Source organism: Hyaena hyaena, unplaced genomic scaffold (genome assembly GCF_003009895.1).
Source record: "Hyaena hyaena isolate Hyena2069 unplaced genomic scaffold, ASM300989v1 scaffold_84, whole genome shotgun sequence".
Taxonomy (NCBI): Eukaryota; Metazoa; Chordata; class Mammalia; order Carnivora; family Hyaenidae; genus Hyaena; species Hyaena hyaena.
This window is the reverse complement of record NW_024080716.1, coordinates 1076280-1093803: the sequence shown is the minus strand read 5'-3', so window position 1 is coordinate 1093803 and position 17524 is coordinate 1076280. Positions and strand designations below refer to the sequence as shown.

The window sequence follows — 17524 nt, the reverse complement described above, 5'->3', positions numbered from 1 at the left end:
AAAGGAGGTAATTAAAGGAGGCAGATTTAGGCCTGAGGTGGTAAGTCTCAAGGAACTGTGGCTCCGGGCAATCCCAACCTGTACCCTGAATGAGGAAATAGGAACCCGCAGGCCTGACGCTCCAGTCCTAAACCATGTTTTCTTCTCCTCTCAGATTCTAACGCCAGGGGAATGCCAGCCATCAGCCCCCATCATTTCTTTTTCTCAGTCACCTAAGACCCATTCCCTGGGCACCCACTCCCACGTGCCAGGCATTGTGCTGGGCACCACGAGGAGGGCAGAGGCAAATTACACGGAAACCCTGAGCTCAGGGAGCTAACAGGTGGGAAGTGCATCAGTAGAAGTCACAGCACACGGCACTAGAGAACCGAGGAGCCACAGCATAGGAGAATCATAGAAGGAGGCCACTGCCTGCTGGGGTGCCTGGGGAAGGCATCCTAGACACCACGCAGGGACCTGATCTGAACAAATGGAAATAATAAGAACGCGCAAAGAAAAGGTGGCTTTCTAGAAAGTAGAAATTGCATGAGCAAAGGCACAGAGCCGGCAAACTGAGGGGCTTGAGGCAGGAAAGGAGGGTCACCGCTCCCATGAAACAAGAAAAGGTAAAGATTAATGTTCATGGCTCCTTCACGGGGTGCCTCCCACGTGCCAGCATGGATGCCTGACGGCCATTCTCCCCATTCCCTGCAACACCCTACGAGGTAAGCCCCCTACTGCACAGATGAAGAATCTGGAGCTCACGGAGGAGAACCTATTTGCCCAAGGTCCCAGAGTTATAAACTAACAGAGCACAAATTCAAAACCAGGTCTCCTTGGCTCTAAAACCCTGTGCTACCAAAAGGAGTAGGGAAAAAAAGGCGTCTCTGCCAACAGGGCCAAGGGGACAGGCAAGTGACCATCTGCAAACATTTCTCCGAGCTCAGAGCACCACTGTCGTGGGCTTCTGTCTTCAGGGATTTCTGCCATTTCGTGCCACACCTGTGCATGTGCTCAGTGACTCCTTCCCATAATGTCCAACACCTTAGCGGCCACCACGGCAGCATTTAGAGCCTCTCCTAACCTGGGCCCCAGTACGCATCTAGTTCCCAGGGTTTCACACACCCTGGGCTCCTTGCTGTGGGTAAGCAGGAAAAGATCACACAGCACAGCCCAGCAAAATCCACGGGTCTGAGTTCCCCTCCCCGGAGCGTAGAGTCAGGAGCTCCGTGCCCTGTCTCAGGGCTCAGCACCTGTCCCTGGAGACCTTTCAACACAGCCAGGCTTCTCGGCGAGGGGCCTGGGACACCAGCTCTGCCTGACACAACTCTCTGAACATCGCACGGGGGAGGTCGGCCTTCCACGATTGTGTGTCCATCTGCTTATTTTCTCGGCACAGCCACCAAAACCTTTCCCCCAAAACTTCCCCTGCCAAATTTCCTCTGTTCGGGGAGGAAAAGAGGCGCAGAAGAAGAGAGGCTTCACGCAGGACTGAATGTGACCTTGTGGGGAAATGAGATGCAACTCAGCCACTGAGTGGGCCGGCTTCCCCATCCCGTGAGGCAACTCCATGACGCAGGAACCTGATTTGGGTATCCCGGACGAGAACAAAACCGAGAGTTTGGGGTCCAGCTACAAAAACACGGCGTGAGCAATGTTCTCCCACATCGTATCCACAGATCAGCTTCTCCCCCCACATGCCTCGTATACACCTGCACAGTCCTGGCCCTTTCTTTGGACCACATGAAATGTGAACCAAGTCTGGTACCGAGATCAATGACTTAAATATAGCTGTGCAGGGCCTGCCTGGGCCCATGTCGATAAACGTGCTACACATTAGCAAGGGTAATGCCTGGCTATCAGCTCTATCCAGATACCGCCATGACGTTTTTCCACGAATTCTTCAAAACCTTCCTGCCTATGAATTTAAGGGGATGTCCCAGGCATTCTCTCACTCTCCTTCACTGGCCTTATTCTGTAACAGAGGGAAGGAGCGACTTACGTATAGGATGAGCATGTGAAGGCAGATGAGGGAAGTCCTTCACTCACACATCTGGCAAAAAATGTACTGAGCAACTGACTGGTGTGGGCACCATGCCGTGGGAAATGCCTGGATACAGAGCTGAGTAACTCAAGGAACCTAACAGGTGGGCACGGGCAAGCAGATTATTACCCAAGTGTTGGCCGAGCTAACACCATGCCGTCCACCTTCGGTCTGCGGCCTCCGTACCAGCAGCAGGGCACAGTTCCCATAAGCCACCGTTCCTGGGCTGTTCGAACAGAACACGAGAATGTAACTCATCCGTGCCCCCGAGCACTTCTCCTAGCTGGAAGCAAGGGAAGATAAAGTAAGCACCTGAGAGGTTAGTAATACACAGCGGAAACTATTTCATGCTGAAGGGCAGGAAAAGAAGATAGGGAAAAGATGGAACTTTTCCCAAGGGCTCCAAGTCCCTCCTCTTCATCAGTTTCCTATCCCTAGAAGGAGACCAAAGCGCTGTGAATTCCCTAGATCTTTCTGGCTCCACACACCAAGGCACCGAATCCAGGTCCATCAGCTTTATCAAGATCAAGGGGAGCAAAGAGATAGCCGACCCTTCTGCACCTCAGGCACACCAAGATGAGCAAGTCTGGTCTACACCTTCCTCTACACAGCCCCCTCTTCCTGGCAGGCCCCTACCTCTCCTTCAGGCTCACTGCTTCTCATCCTTAGTTGGAGGTCAGCTCTGCCCCCTCCAGTCACAGTGGCCACACAACAAAAGCTTACTGAATGAAAGAAGGCACCCCTGCTTTTTGTCCACCAGCCTGCAAAAACTTGGTTTAGCAGATCCTATAAACTTTAGGAAGAAGCTCAGGAGACTCAGTCTCCAACTCCTTTATCATCCAAGGCCCTCGACACCGGGGCCTGACCTGCCTTCCCTCCTAAGCTTCCAGGCACACTCCTGTCCTCTGCCCACACGCTGTCTGGTCCCAGATAGTCTACATGGGAGCATGTCCTCCTGCCCAGGACACCTCCAGAACTGAGCAGTCATGACACACCGCAGAGCCGCAGTAACCACCACGGACGGCACGGCTCTCATGGCTGGAAGCAGGCCCTGCAAAATCAAAACCTTCAGCACCTGGACAGTGCCCAGTCTATACATCTCCATCTAATGTGCTTGGGATTGCATTATGACTGGAGCTTCCGAGTAGGTTCACAGCATTCCGGCCAGCGGAATCCCCATCTGACGGTCTCCTCGAACACCTCCAATGGCCAGAAATGTCTGACCACTTGGTGCAGGCCACCCCATTTCCTGGTATCTCTTACCAAGTGTCCCTGAATAATGAGCTCAGTCTAACTCCATGGGCTTTTTGGTGAAATCCCTGGGAGCCGCCGAGGAGAGGGAATCAATACAGAACCAGCCAGGGAAGCAGTGTCACATGACAAACAAGATCGTGGACTTTGAAATCAAGCAGAACTGGGTTCGCAACCCAGCAGGCCCCTTGAGGGAAGACATCCAACCTCCCAGGCCCCTCCTGGCTGTTAAAGGCCTAGCAGAAACATAATGCAGGCAGAGTGGCCGGCACAGTAAGCATTCGACAAACAGCACCTCTCCTGGTAACGGGGCCATTCCTGCTTCCCATGGCAGCTGCCGCATAATCAGAGAGCCGTCACACCCCTGGCCTCTCTATGCTGTCCGCACATCCTTCCATATGATGTCTTTGCAAAGCCTCAGCCAGCATCCCATTCTGTTTGCCTCTGGCTGGCACGACCGGAAGCAAGGGTTGACCAGGCTTCCCAGTAAAAACCCTGGCACTGAGGAGACTGAAGACTCAGAGAGAACGCAGATTCCTTTGCTCCTGTCCTTAAGGGGGCTCTGCACCACTCCGCCAAGGTGGAGAAGGACCCCAGATGCAGGGGCAGCTGCCTCCGTCACTTGGGGCTGTTGACATGGTTCAAGCCCCTCCCTCAGAGCCCCAGAAACAGGCACCAGGAAGGAGGGAAAGGGAAGAACAGCACATGACTTGGTGCCTGTGCCCTGCACCCCAACTGCCAGGTCACCCCCTGCACTGTGACACGTCTGCTTCAGCGCACCGAGGACCAGGGTGCACCCTCGTCACCAGGGTCTACTTCCTGCCAGTCACCGCAGGCTGGCGAGCAGCTCCAGGTCCTGGGAAGCGTGTCTTCAGGTCAAAGACACAGGATCCTGACTGGGTTTTATATACAATCCAGGTCATCCTGGGAGGCTCAGTGATGTCTTCAAGCCTTTCTTTTCCTCATTTTATGCCACAGGGTACTGGCCTAGGCTGTTGGGTCCTAACCAAGGATGCCTGACAGTAACACTATGGGAATTTTTTCTGAGTACTTGTGACTAGGCCCACATCTCAGAGATTCTGATTCAGGACTGGGGTTGGAGCTGGGCATGAATATGTTTTTTAAATTCTCTGGCTGATTCTGAAGGCTAAGAATCAGCAGGGGCACCTGGGTGACTCAGTCAGTTAAATGTTCAGCTTGGGCTCAGGTCATGATCTCACGGACCAGCCCCACATAAGGCTCTCTGCTGATCAGCTCAGAGCTGGCTTTGGATCCTCTGTCCCCCTCTCTGCACCCCCCTTGTGCTTTCTCTCTAAATAAATACATAAAAATTCAAAAAAATTTAAAAAAGAATCAGCAGCTTTAAAGATCCCTCTGTCCCCTTCAGCTGAGACCACTGAGCCTCACCCATGGTGAACATGTGTCAAGGACTTGGCAGAGGGCCTGGCACACAACAGGTACTAATTAAATGTTTGCTCCTTCTCCCGTCACATCCGTCTCCAGCCAAAAGCCATGGCAGCCTCATTGGCTCCACAAGGCAAGATGGCAGCCGGTGTCAGATCTGAAACCGTGCTGACCCTCCAGGCCAGTTCCTGACCAAGGTCCAGTCCCACGGGGTTCCTACCAGTGAAAACAATGGGGAGGGGATGCCTATAAATAAATATATGCCCAAAAGAACCGAGGTCAACTCTGCCAAGTTTTGCTTCTCAAACCTTAACGTGCACACATCACTTGAGGAACTTTGGATGCAGATTCTGGGATGGGGCTGAGATTCTTCAGTTTTAACAATTCCCAGGTAATGCTGATGCTCCCGGCACAAGAAACAAACCTTAAAATAGCAATGTTCTGACCACAGGCATTTTGAAGGGGTAAATTCACACACAAATATACTGAGGACCTACTAAGTACCACCCTAAGGCACCCAGTGGGGCTGGAAAGAAAGAGATAAATAATGTATGAAAAAACAGACATCTTGGGGCACCTGGGTGGCTCAGTCGGTTAAGCAACTGACTTCAGCTCAGGTCATAATCTCATGGTTTGTGAGTTCAAGCCCCGCATCAGGCTCTGTGCTGACAGCTCAGAGCCTGGAGCCTGCTTCGGATTCTGTGTCTCCCTCTCTCTCTGCCCCTCCCCTGCTTGTGTTCTCTCTCTCCATCTCTCTCTCTCTCTCTCTCTCTCTCTCTCTTTCTCAAAAATAAATAAACACTAAAAAATTTTTTTAAAGAAAGAAAAACAGACATCTCAGTAAATACACAATAACGTGTGTTTTAAATTCTCAATCAAAGGCATGGGTATTCCAGCAAGAACCCAGGAATACTATTTGGGCGGCACAAAACAGAAAACTATGAGGAACAGTAGGAAGGTAGTTACCTTATGGAGGAAAACAATTCCGAAATAGTATGGACAGCATGGTCCCACTTTGGAGGCTAACACCAGGCTGGCAAACTATTTGTGTGACATACTGGGCAGGAATGGGTTTTATATTTTTAGAAGTTTTATTTAAAAAGCAGAAGAAGAATACGTGAGAGAGACCATATGAGGCCCACAAGCCTAAAATGTTTACTATCTGGACCTTTACAGAAATTGTTTGCCAATCCCTGGGCAAGAGAGAGAGACGACACATACAATTATACACCAAATTTCACATTGGTTTTTACAAGTAGCTACAGGTGGTTTTTATTTTCATCTTTGTGCTTTCCCATATGTTCCTAATTTTCTTCTGTGGCCATGAGTTATTCTGAAATTAAGGGTGAAAAAAGTTCGTGCCCTTTGAGCAAGCAATTTCACGTCCTACTAATGTATCTTAGAGTCCGAAGTTTAGATAATGAATTTTGCAAAAAGAACATAGATCACAGTGCTACTTGGAATAATGAAAAATTAGAAACTCAAATGTCAGCTACCAGGAAAAAAAATTTATGGTATATTCTGAAGACAGAATAATATGCAGTCATCAAAAATTACATGTATGAATAATTCCTAATGCCATAAGAAGGGGTCCATGCTCTACTGTTTGGTGAAATGACTATATATAAAATTGTATACACAGTAAGACATCAGGTCAGTAAAATGCAAATGCACAAACAAGTAATGAAAGTAACTATTCAGGCTCATTAAAACAGTGCTCGCATCTAAATAGTGAATTTATGAGTGATTCTCATTTCCTTCTTTATTTGGTTCCGAGTATTTGGAATATTTTACCCTGAGCATGTACTACCCTTAGAACAATACCACACACAATAAAATTTAGGTTCGCTTTTGCTTTCACTTCTTCGGGGGCGGGGGTTGGGGGGGGCGTTGAGAGGAGGTTCATGCGGAGGAGACGTCGGACTTTGGCTCAGGTCATGATCTCACCATTTGTGAGTTTGAGCCCCACATCGCGCTCTGCACTCACAAGGCAGAGCCTGCCTGGGACCCTCTCTATCTGCCCCTCCCCAGATTGTGCTTTCTCTCTCTCTCTCTCTCAAAGTAAATAAACTTTTTTTTTAAAAAACGAGGAGGAGACATCTGTGCTGCATTTTGAAGGATGAGCAGGTGTTCACCAGACAGAAATGCAGGGCCCTCGGGACCAGCGGGAAAGCACATGCTAAGACACACAGGCATGCAAGACGGTGTGCCGGGGAACACACTCAGGATGGCTGAAACATAGAGTCTGGCTGGCAAGGGGCTGGCCGGAGAAAGTTCTGGAACTGAGGCAGCGTCAGACCATGGCAGGCTGGAAGTGTGCAGGGGAAAGGATTTTCCCAGGGGCCCGGTGAGATGGTGAGTGAGAAGGGCAGGAGTCCAGCTGGGATGCTGGGGGGCGGGGCGCGGAAGTGGTTTCCCTAAAGCAGAGTCAGGGTCCACAGAAGCCTGTGCACAGCAGAGCAGGGAGAACACTGGTAGGTCGGTGCCTTCCACGCCGTTCCACACACAAAACAATTCTCCCAACACAGCAGTGCATACGTTCGTGCCTGGAAGTGAAATCTGTTGGGAAAGCAAACCAAAATGGCATTGCTAGAGGACCATTCCCACTTCCTCCCAAAAGCAGACCCCGCCAGCCGTCGGTGTTGCTTCCCACGTTACTTCTGACAGGCGGGCACGGACTGAGGCCTGTCCCACGGACCCATGGCAAGGGGGTGCTGGGCAAAGACGAGGAAGGGAAAGAAAGCCCCGTAGGTAGGCGGTGAGGGGGCTCAGATAAGACAAAGCCAGGCCAGTCGCTGCTCCAGCCAGAGGGTCATGATCTTGGAGGAGAGAAGAGGCTGCGGAGCGGCTGTGCTGAAGTCCCTTCACGGCTGGCTTCCCGGCAGGAGGAGAAGTGGGTTCCAGTAAACCAGAAGGAACGCTGCCGGCAGGAGACACTCAGACCTGCTCAGGAGGGCTTCAAATGGAAACAGGAGAGTGAGGGGGGAAAGGACTCGTGCACAGCACACAGTGGGGAAACAAGTGTGTTCCAGATACGGGCACCCCGGAAGGGCAAGGGCTCTGGAATCCCGGAGGAAACCAAGGGGGACACACCAGTCTGTCGGCCCCAGGGGCACCGGGCCGAGGCAGGAAATGAGCCGGGGGGCCGAGGCGGGAACCTGGCAGGAACTCAGGGCCCTCCGAGGTCACGTGTGAGCCAAGGAGAAGCTCGACTCTGAAGCCAGCACACATTCAAAGCCCAGGGGCGTCAGCAGGCTTCCGTGACTGTAGGGAGCGGGGAGGACCCTGGCGTTGTGGGACCCACATCAGTGCTTTCAAAATGCCAATTGTTCTTCTCGGTGTCCTAAGACGTCCGCGTGTCCTCAGAGCCTGACGGGCTCTCTCTGCCACCACCCTGCCACTGGGACACTTCCTCTGCGTATGGTAACGCTCACACCGGTACGTCACCGGCTGCCCCGATTTTGTTTGCATGTCTGTTTCCTGTGTAGACCGCAGCCTCCTAGACGGCTGAACCGATGCCTTATTCAGCCAGCCCGGGAATGGCAGACAGTAACCATGGAGGCCACGATGTTCTTCGCTGATGCACAAGTCAGCTACCGAAAGCAAAGCCCCTGCAGGAATCTGCCTGTGACCATCCAACCGTGTGCCCCACAGTTAAGGGAGCTGCAGAGGTAAATGAAGTTTAATTCCAGCCAGGGAAAAGCAGTGTGATGCAATGGGCAGAAGGCAAATATTGGAAGAATGATACTGTGTTGTCTTAAGGTATGACGTGAAGAAAGGGAGGTGCCGGGAACTTGGAAAATCGAACGGTAGCCCTTGACCCCAAGGTGCTTAGGATAGTCCTCGGACAACAGAGACCAACAAAGGTGTGTAGAGAAGGGAAACATGGATGTTGGGCTTCCCTGGGGTACAGCACGGGGGAGGGGGGGTGGGGGGAGCCACGACAGCCAGAGAAAGGAGGACAGGGGGGCGGGAAGAAAGGGGCTTGTAGAGCACAGGTATCTCCTGGCAGGGTGGGGGTGGGGGGGTAGTGCACCCAGCTGTAGACAGACCTCCCTCCGTGCCTCCCTCGCTCTCCCAGTAGGTGACACGAGCTGAATCCTCAGGTGTCACAGGCACAGACCAGCTCTGCAGGGAGGAGGAGCCTGGACCCCCGGGGAGCTCCACCCATGGCTCTGAAGCTTCTGGCCAAGCCACAGCAGGAGAGCCTGGCTCTTCTAACACTGGTGAACCAAGGGCACTGCAATGTCCCCTCCCCCCCACACACATCCGAGCCCCCAAGCCCAGCTGTGCTGAAAGCTTCACTGTGAAAGGAGAGTATGCACGGAACCAGCCTGGCTGAGCAAATTTCCACACCCTCCCAGCATCTCTGACCTTCCACAGACAGGGAGCTGTCATGGTCCTCCCTAGGATGACTTCCCAGAATCCTCAGCAGCTGCATCTCTGCCTCTTTCCTTCTTCTTTCTCCTGTCTCTGGTCTCCCTTGTAACAGGGATACCAGGTGCTGCTCTGATGTCCCATAAACCAAGAAGTGCCTTCCCTCAGACAAGTACAGTTGACCCTTAAACGATGTGGGGCTTAGGGGCACCAACCCCGCACAGTCCCAAATCTGTACGTCACTCTTGACCCCTCCCAAAATTTTAGCTAATTTAGCTACTGCTGACCAGAAGCCTTACTGATAACATAATCAGCCAGTTAGCTGATTTCATATGTTACATGTTTCATATGCTGTATTCTTACAACAAAGTAAGCTAGGGAAAAGAAAACGTTATTAAGAAAATCACAAGGAGGACACATTTACAGGACTGTACTGTCTCTACTGAAAGAAACCAACATGTAAGTGGAGCAGTGCAGCTCAAACCTGTGTGGATCAAGGGTCAGCTGTATTTAACCCTTAATCCGGCCAGAACAGATAACATCAGCATCCTCCCCATCAGCACTCCTGTGTTACAGGTGCGAAAACTGAGGCTGGTCGGCGACCTTATCTGTCTTTCCCAGGACCACCCCAACTTGTAGCCAGGCCTCTCCCAGACTCAGCCAATCGTGAAAGATACAGCAATCATATTCGAACCTTTCTGATCTAACCCCCTTGGGGCTCACTAAACCCAGCAGCCAAGGTGTCAGGGTCAATCCTGAGTCTCACCACCAAGCTGGCCCTTACTGGGAGTGTCCCTCAAGGCCCCAGTCCAAAGCAAATGCCATCACCCTGGCCAGACTCCCCCGCCATGCTCCAGCACCGGTCCCCACCTTGCCTCAACAAGCTGTACCTCCCGGTCTCCTGACATGGGAAGGATGACATCCTTCCTAGACTGTGGGCAAGCCCCTCTCTGGGAAGGCAGGCCAGGTCAACCATGACAGGGCCACCCCCAGTCTGCTGCTCCTTACATCGCCAAGCCCCAGGCCACCCATCGCCTTCTCCGGTCCCCTCCTCCATCAGATTCATTATCCATCAACCCAAAACCTGTACCAGATACACAGATTTCCACCTCTTCCTAATATCCATCCTTCCTCTTGCCCCTTACACTGTCCTGTTACATAAACTAAGTCTACTTGCTTCAAATCACAGCTCAGGGACGTCCAGTGACTTGCCCGAGACTACGCAGCTAGGTGACAATGCTGGGACTTGAAACCCAGTGCTCCAAACTTCTAAATCCAGCTTCCCTCTACAAAGCTCCTGAGCTACCTACCCTGAGGGCAGGGCCCACGGTTGTTCTCTTTAGTAATAATGATTGTGACACGCGCCCGAGTGTACACGGAGGGCCAGGTGTACACGGAGGGCCAAGTACGTGTTCGGCGCCTGACCTGCAGCCCAAGGATGTGGTACTGTCCTCCTTTTCAGATCAGAAGATGAACACATAAATGTAGTCAATGTTTGACCAGCTGACAGCCATGCTTTCCAACGGCCACAGCGCTACACCTCTTCTAGTTTCAATGCAATTCCTAGTACACAGCAGCGGTCAAGATGTGGCTTAACTGAACAAGGAAATGTACCTGGAGAGAGCAAACTGGAAGGCCCTGAGAAGTAAGTCTGTGACCGGATCGGGCAAAGCTAGGGAAACCTAGCTGTCACTCTGCAGCAGAACTAAAAATAACATGGCTCCCAGACTGTCTCTGGTGACCTGGTGACAGTATGGAATATTCCACAAGTCAGGATTCCTGGTTTTGACTCTAGCTTTGCTCCTATAAGCTGGGTGACTCTGGACAAGTCCTTTCCACTCATCTCCGGGTCTTGGTTCCCCATTTCTTAAAAAAAAAAAAAAAAACACCAGTAGCCAGACTGGGTCAGCAGTTTCCATTAGCCTTGGCACAGCCTCTGAGTTGTCAGAAGTTCAAGTTCATGATTGACTGCCTCAGAATTGGGGGAGGAGGAGGGTCAGGATGGGCAGCACACCATCCAGGGTGACTCTGATCTCCTTCAGGTCTGAACTGCCGCACTACATGGTCTCTCTGATCCATCTAGCACTGCCACTCTGAGAACCTTAGGCTTCCCCAATTCAGCATCGTCAAATTCCTCCTGATTTTCCCACTCTGATGTCGATCTGGCATGAACCTGAGTCAGCTGGCTCTCTCATCTGGCCATGACTGATGCTTCCTCCTGTGATTAATACGAAAGGCCCCAAGAAACAGACAGTTTACTCCACTGCACTTCTTTTTCCCATTTACCACCTCAGCGGTATGCATTCTGTCACTATATTAAAAAATAAAAGTAAAAAACATTAGCACGGAAGCCCAGCCACGAGCACTGTGGCATCCTGGCACCATCTTTCAAAACACTGGAAAGGGCATTTATCCCTAAGGCAAGTCAGTAAGAACCCGCCACGTTCTCTGAGAGACGGTGCCTTTCTAAACCCAGTGAGCTCTCTTCAGTACAAAGCCAGCCGAAGGAATGAGAGAGCATTTGCTTTGAACACCGATGACATGCACAGATAAAACAAGCCATTTCTTCCTTAGTCCGTACGTGTCAAAAGAAAAAGAAAAATTACAGACAAACTTTCTAAGTATGAAAGCATACCCCAAAGAATAACATTTTCTCTGTGCAGACTATCCACAAATGAACTGTTCATTGCTACAACCCTGAAATAGAGCCTGAAAGTCTACTGGGTGGGTGGATGGATGGATGGATGGATGGATGGATGGATGGATGGATGGAAGGGCATCTTCTCAGCGCTGGTCCAAGAGGACATAGAGATGAGCAAGTTATAATCCTATTCAAAAGGAACGAAGTTTGAGAGAGAGTATGGGAGACGGCAAACCCACCCATCCGTCCATCTGTGCATCTGCGTATCCATCCGTCTGTTCAACAAGTGTTTTTGTTATATGTCTGCCAGATTCCAGACAGGAAGGAATTGTTGAGAGGAAGTGCTTATTTCCTGCTTAGAGGCAACAGGTGGAAAGCCAGGCCTGCTTCGTGGAGGAGGCGCTAGACCTTGAAGATCAGTTAGAACAGGGGAAGAGGGTAGGGAACCACAATCCAGGCCAAGGAAAGGCTGTGACAAAGGCCAGGGTGAGAGAGAGCAATGGAGGTTAGGTTCCCAAAGCCAGTTGGTCCCATTCAACAAGCCCATACGTGGATACGTGGAAATGATAAAGAGATCCGTGTTAGTCAGCTGTTGGGGTAGGAGGCAGGGGAGAACAGGCAGATGAGAAAGGATGTTTAGGGCAGGAAAATAGTCTGCAGGATACAGGGGTGGTTACATGTCATCATGCATTTGTCCAAAACCCATCGAATGCACTATAGCAAGACTGCACCATAATGTAAAGTATGACTTTGGGGTGATAATGATGTGTCAATGCAGGTCCCTCAACTGCCACACATGGACCACGCCAGTGGAGGATGCTAATAATGGGTGGAGGCTATGCATGTGTACGGGGAAGGAGGGCCATGAGACATCTCTGTACCTCCTTCTCAATTTTCTGCGAACTCTAAAAGCAATCAAAACTAACGTCTCTAATTTTTTTTTTTAAATGTTTTAGGGATATACAGAGGGTTTACCTCTCCAGGATTCTTACACTGCCTCCACTGCCCGGCTTCCTCATCCAGCCTCCCCGCGGAAGATGGCCTCCCTCCATCTCTCCTGGCACTGAACGCCACGCTGTGCACCTGCTCTCCTCCTCGCCTACCCGGCAGCCTCAGCCATGTCTTCCTCCTGGGTATCGGTGCCTGCTGCAGGCTTAACTATACTTACTACGCCATGTCTTTACACTACTGTTTTCTGTAATTTATAAAACACATACTGCCCACGAGTTTGTATTTTTAATTCCTGTAAGAAGTTTTGGGATCCAATTTGTGTGAAAGTCAGACTGCAACATAATGTAGTATTGTATGATAAAAGCCTCCAAGAATAAAAACAGACAGTATATCCTGCTTATCAGCAACTCAAACACTGGTTCCATTCCTGAGCGTCACAGATTTCCTTATGAATGACTGTTCTTTGTTTTGCCGCGATTTGTCCCCGTCTTCTCGAAGTACGTTCTAAGGATAAAGTTTCCTCTTTTTCAAGGCTTCTGTTTCCAAGCATTTATTGAGAACCTACTGTGTTTCAGGTTACGCTATGAGTAAGCACCTTAGCTCGCTTAATTTTCACAAGGTCAAACTGTGGTGCTTTGTGAGCATTAAGTATTATAAAGATATCACTGGCCACTGAGCCCACTTTACAGATAAGAAGTCCCTGATCATTGCTCATTCATCCGTTCAACAACCGGGGCAGGATCAGGGCATTTCCAGGATCCTTTTTTGACCTTCTCTAGGTTTCCAGCTTTGCCCAGCATTGTCACTCTCCATTTGGGGTCCTCAGCCTCCTCCCCCCCAAAAAAGGAGGCTGTAGTGTGATGAGATTTAAACCCTGCTTTGCCAGTGCTCCTTCAAATAAAAAAAAAAAAAAAAAAGCAGAAGAGAGCAACAAAGATCGATTGCACTCACTCGGCCGCACTTCATACACAGCTGCTCCAGTTTCTTTGTTCAACATTGTAGGTTCTAATAGGTGTGTCTATAAGGAATCCTTCCCTAGCTATTAAAAAAGATGTAAGCTTTGGGGAACCTGGGTGGCTCAGTCAGTTGAGCGTCTAACTCTTGATTTTAGCTCAGGTAATGATCTTACAGTTCATGGGATCGAGCCCTGTGTCAGTCTCTGTGCTAAGAGCATAGAGCCTACTTGGGATTCTCTTTTCCTCTCTCGCTCTGCCCCTCCCCTGCTTGCTTGCACTCTCACTCTCACGTGAGCACACACGTGTGTGTAAAATAAATAAATAAACTTAAAAAAAAAAAAGATGCAACCTTTAAAGCCACTCTAGGCTTGGGAGATATGACAACCAAATGCAATGTGCTATCATGAACTCATCCTAGAGAAGACAGAGGATGTTAATGGAAAAACTGGTAAAATATAATCAGAGTCTGGAGTTGAGTTAATTAGAAATGTACCAATGTCAGTTTCTTAGCTTTAACAAATACCCCAGGGTGATACAATATGCCAAAAATGAGAGACACTGGGCAAGGGGTAAAAGAAAATTCTCTGTACAATCTTCACAACTTTGCTGTATACTTAAAAAACTCTTCCAAAATTAAAAGTGTGTTTAAAAAGATGACCCGGGGGCACCTGGCTGGCTCAGTTGGAAAAGCATGTAATTCATGATCTCAGTTTTCTAAATTCAAGACCCACACTGGGTGTAGAGATTGCTTAAAAATAAAATGTTAAAAAAAAAAAGATGGCCCCCAAAATCCACTCATCTCTAATACCTTTTCCAAATCACAACTTTCTGACTATAAAGATAACACATAAAAACAGTGGCTAATATTTCCTGGGTGTTTAGTAAATAGATGTGTCAGGCTCTGTTCTAAGGGCTTGGTATATACTAACTCTTTCACTCCTCAGAAGGAGATAGATAATTTTATCATTCCCACTTTATGCATGAGGCAACAGAGGGCTAAACAGATTAAGTAACAAGTCAGGGTATTAATGATAAAGCCTGGCTCTAAAGGTAGAGCCAGGATACTGTCTAGCTCCAGAGCCCACGCTCTCAAACACTACCCAGACCAAAGCTTCCCAAATGCTTCTGGATTTTCCAAGCAGGCATACATAACTGGGGAAATGCAAAGACTAATCACAAAGACTACAAGGTAAGTGTCATGTTCAATACAAAGAGGAAGCAAACGAGCTCTCAAGGTTAATTCCTACCTTTTGAAAATCTTTCCTACGGTGGGACCAAACCTCACTGCCATTACCAAAGACTGCTCTACATGTGAATGACTTCTCTGGGCTTGTGCTGTGTCCCGTGCTCTCTGCCACATCATTCTAGATGACCTGCAACCACTTGCCTGGCTACCTACTGACTTTTCATCCCTCAAGTGTCTGTCCAGGTAGACAGCGAAACGAAACATGCAAGCTGCCTGTTTAAGGTAGGCAGAATAAGCTTAAGCTTTCCAGGTAACTAGTTTCAGTAGACTCTCAAGAATCCATGCTGAAAACTCAGGAGTGCTTTACCCCATTCTAGGAAAAAAAAGAAAGAAAGAAAAAAGAAACCTCCTTCCCAATTTATAATGTACCTCAATTGGCTTTGGTTTCCCACAAGTGTCAAAGGAAAGTCAGACAGCTTCTCACCTCCACTGTGGGCTCCTTGAGGGCAAGACTTGATCTCATTCACTGAACAATATGTATTCAACTAAGAAATATTCTAAAGAACAAATAATCTCCCGGAAAGATGTGCAGCTGGCCAGGACCACCATTCCCCAATCTGCCCCGCCACTGTCACCAGCTGTCTTTAGAAAGTTCTGGAGTGGACACCTCCATGGACAGAGCCAGAAGGGAAAAGGGAACACTGAAGGAATTGGGAGAGAGGGAGACATCCAGCTAGGGGATGGGAGGAAAACACAGCAGAGGGAGTGGAGGCAAAGAAGAGATAAGCCTGAGGGGCAGAAGAGAAAAAAGAAATGACTTAAAAAGCAACAGGCAACATAAAGAAAATGAGTCTAGAAGGACACATGGTGTCAGAAGCAATGCTCAGTGAATGCCTACCATGTAAGACCATGGAGCTATGCTCATTACACACTCCTTGTATCGTCAGGCACAAAGGTATATGTCTGATCAAATAATCCAGGTTGACTTCGCCTTGTGTTGACTCAACCACTGTTTACACTCAACGTTTTTCTGTTGAAAGGGTCCGAAGTCTAACATTTTCATTGACAGATAAACTGAGGCTCGGACGGGGGGATCTTGTACTCAAAGCGGAATCAGAAATACAACCCGGATCTCCCCATTCCTTGCCTGTGCTCCTCTCCATAAAGAGATGGATAACAAGGTGGGCACTGAAAGAGCACAGCCTGAGGTCAAAGCTCCGCGACGCGGTGGACCAGACTGGTAGCTCGTCCTCCACTGTATCCGGCGCGTCCCATCTGCTGGTTGCTACTGGAGATGAGAAAACTGGTAGCGTCATTTGAAATGAAACAGATGATTTTTCAGGAAGAATATAAAAAGGCAGCTTGCCTTAGATGAAAATGATGATACAAAAGGCTAAGAATGAAAAATGAAGACAGGTGATGCATCAGAATGAGGGAAGCTGGAGAGAAAGGGAAGGCGGAGAAAAGGGGTATCTGACGGGGCAACTGGAAATCAGACCTGCTAGAATGAAGCCATCCATGAAAGAGCCCAGACTCGCTCCTGAGAGGGACTGTGATTCACAGACAGAGGCTCGGCCCCAGACAGTGCCGGAAGGCCTTACACAAGTGATGGCTTCTGCACATGGGCAGGCACTCAGTTGCAACAAGGCCTCAAGCAGAGCTCTGCACCAAAAACGCCGCGGCCTCTTACCTCTCCAGACTGAGGCCAGAACAAAAATTGCTCTAAGCTGTGTCCATGGGTTAGGGTGTCTCAACCAAACCAGTTATGTCTGAATTTCACAGCTGTTCTGTTCCTGATGACCCCTGACCATCCTCCAGGCTCCTCTGCTTATACAACTGCCCCTCCTTCCCGAGTCCAGCCCTCATGCTCCAAGTTCACACCCTCAACCCTAGCCACACGTCCCAGTGTCTAAAATCAGCCTGTGTCTGCACACCTTTCACGCACAGATCTTCCAACCCTGTATCAGTGATTAGGGTACATGCCCGGGTACCCCTTGAGGCTCAGATGCTATGGACGGGATCCATGACTCACAGGAGCTTTCCAAACCAAAGTGCATCAGAACACTAAGCCTACGAAATGCCCTAGGAGGATAATAAAAATTAAAAAAAAATTTAAAAGAGGAGGAGCATGGTGATACAGGGACTCTCTGATCAAATAACTTTGAGAAACAAACTTTTTGGGAGGTCACAGCGTGCATTGGGTTCCTAAAGGCTCAGAGAGTCCCATGGTAAAGATACCCATTTAATTTTGTTTAACTTGGACTTTACCAAACTTACCTGGGTATGGGACCTTTATCTCACAGAACACTTTGGGAAAAAGAACCTCGCAGAATCACAGCATTCTGAGGGGCACCAGCATCCTGCCCGATATTTATTCTACTGGACTTGTCCTTACGAGACTATGTGCCTTCCTAAAAAGCAAATCATCATGACACACAGCAAAGTGCTTTACGAACTGCAGGCCAATAAATATGTGTTCAATGAATCCATTAAACCCAACTACCTCATTTCTAAGATGAGAAAATAGAGCCAACTGTGTCAACATAACTTCCTCTAGATCGTCCTGAGTGTTTAAAAGAATGTCTTACACAAAAGTGCTTTAAATGAATCTCTTCCACAAAGAAGGTGCTCAGTGATTCTTGAAGAATGGAACAGAACAGAACGGAATGAAACAGATGCCCCTCAGCTGTGCCCTAAGCCAGAAGTTCTCATAACACGATGGGCCCCTACTTCCT

General features: G+C 49.2%; 1 protein-coding gene across 4 annotated transcripts in view; it reads right to left on the bottom strand.

Annotated features, from left to right (window-relative positions):
- The window catches only part of LOC120233110 (LIM domain containing preferred translocation partner in lipoma), a 673125-nt gene that overhangs the window by 641237 nt on the left and 14364 nt on the right, over positions 1-17524 (bottom strand). The window lies entirely within an intron of this gene.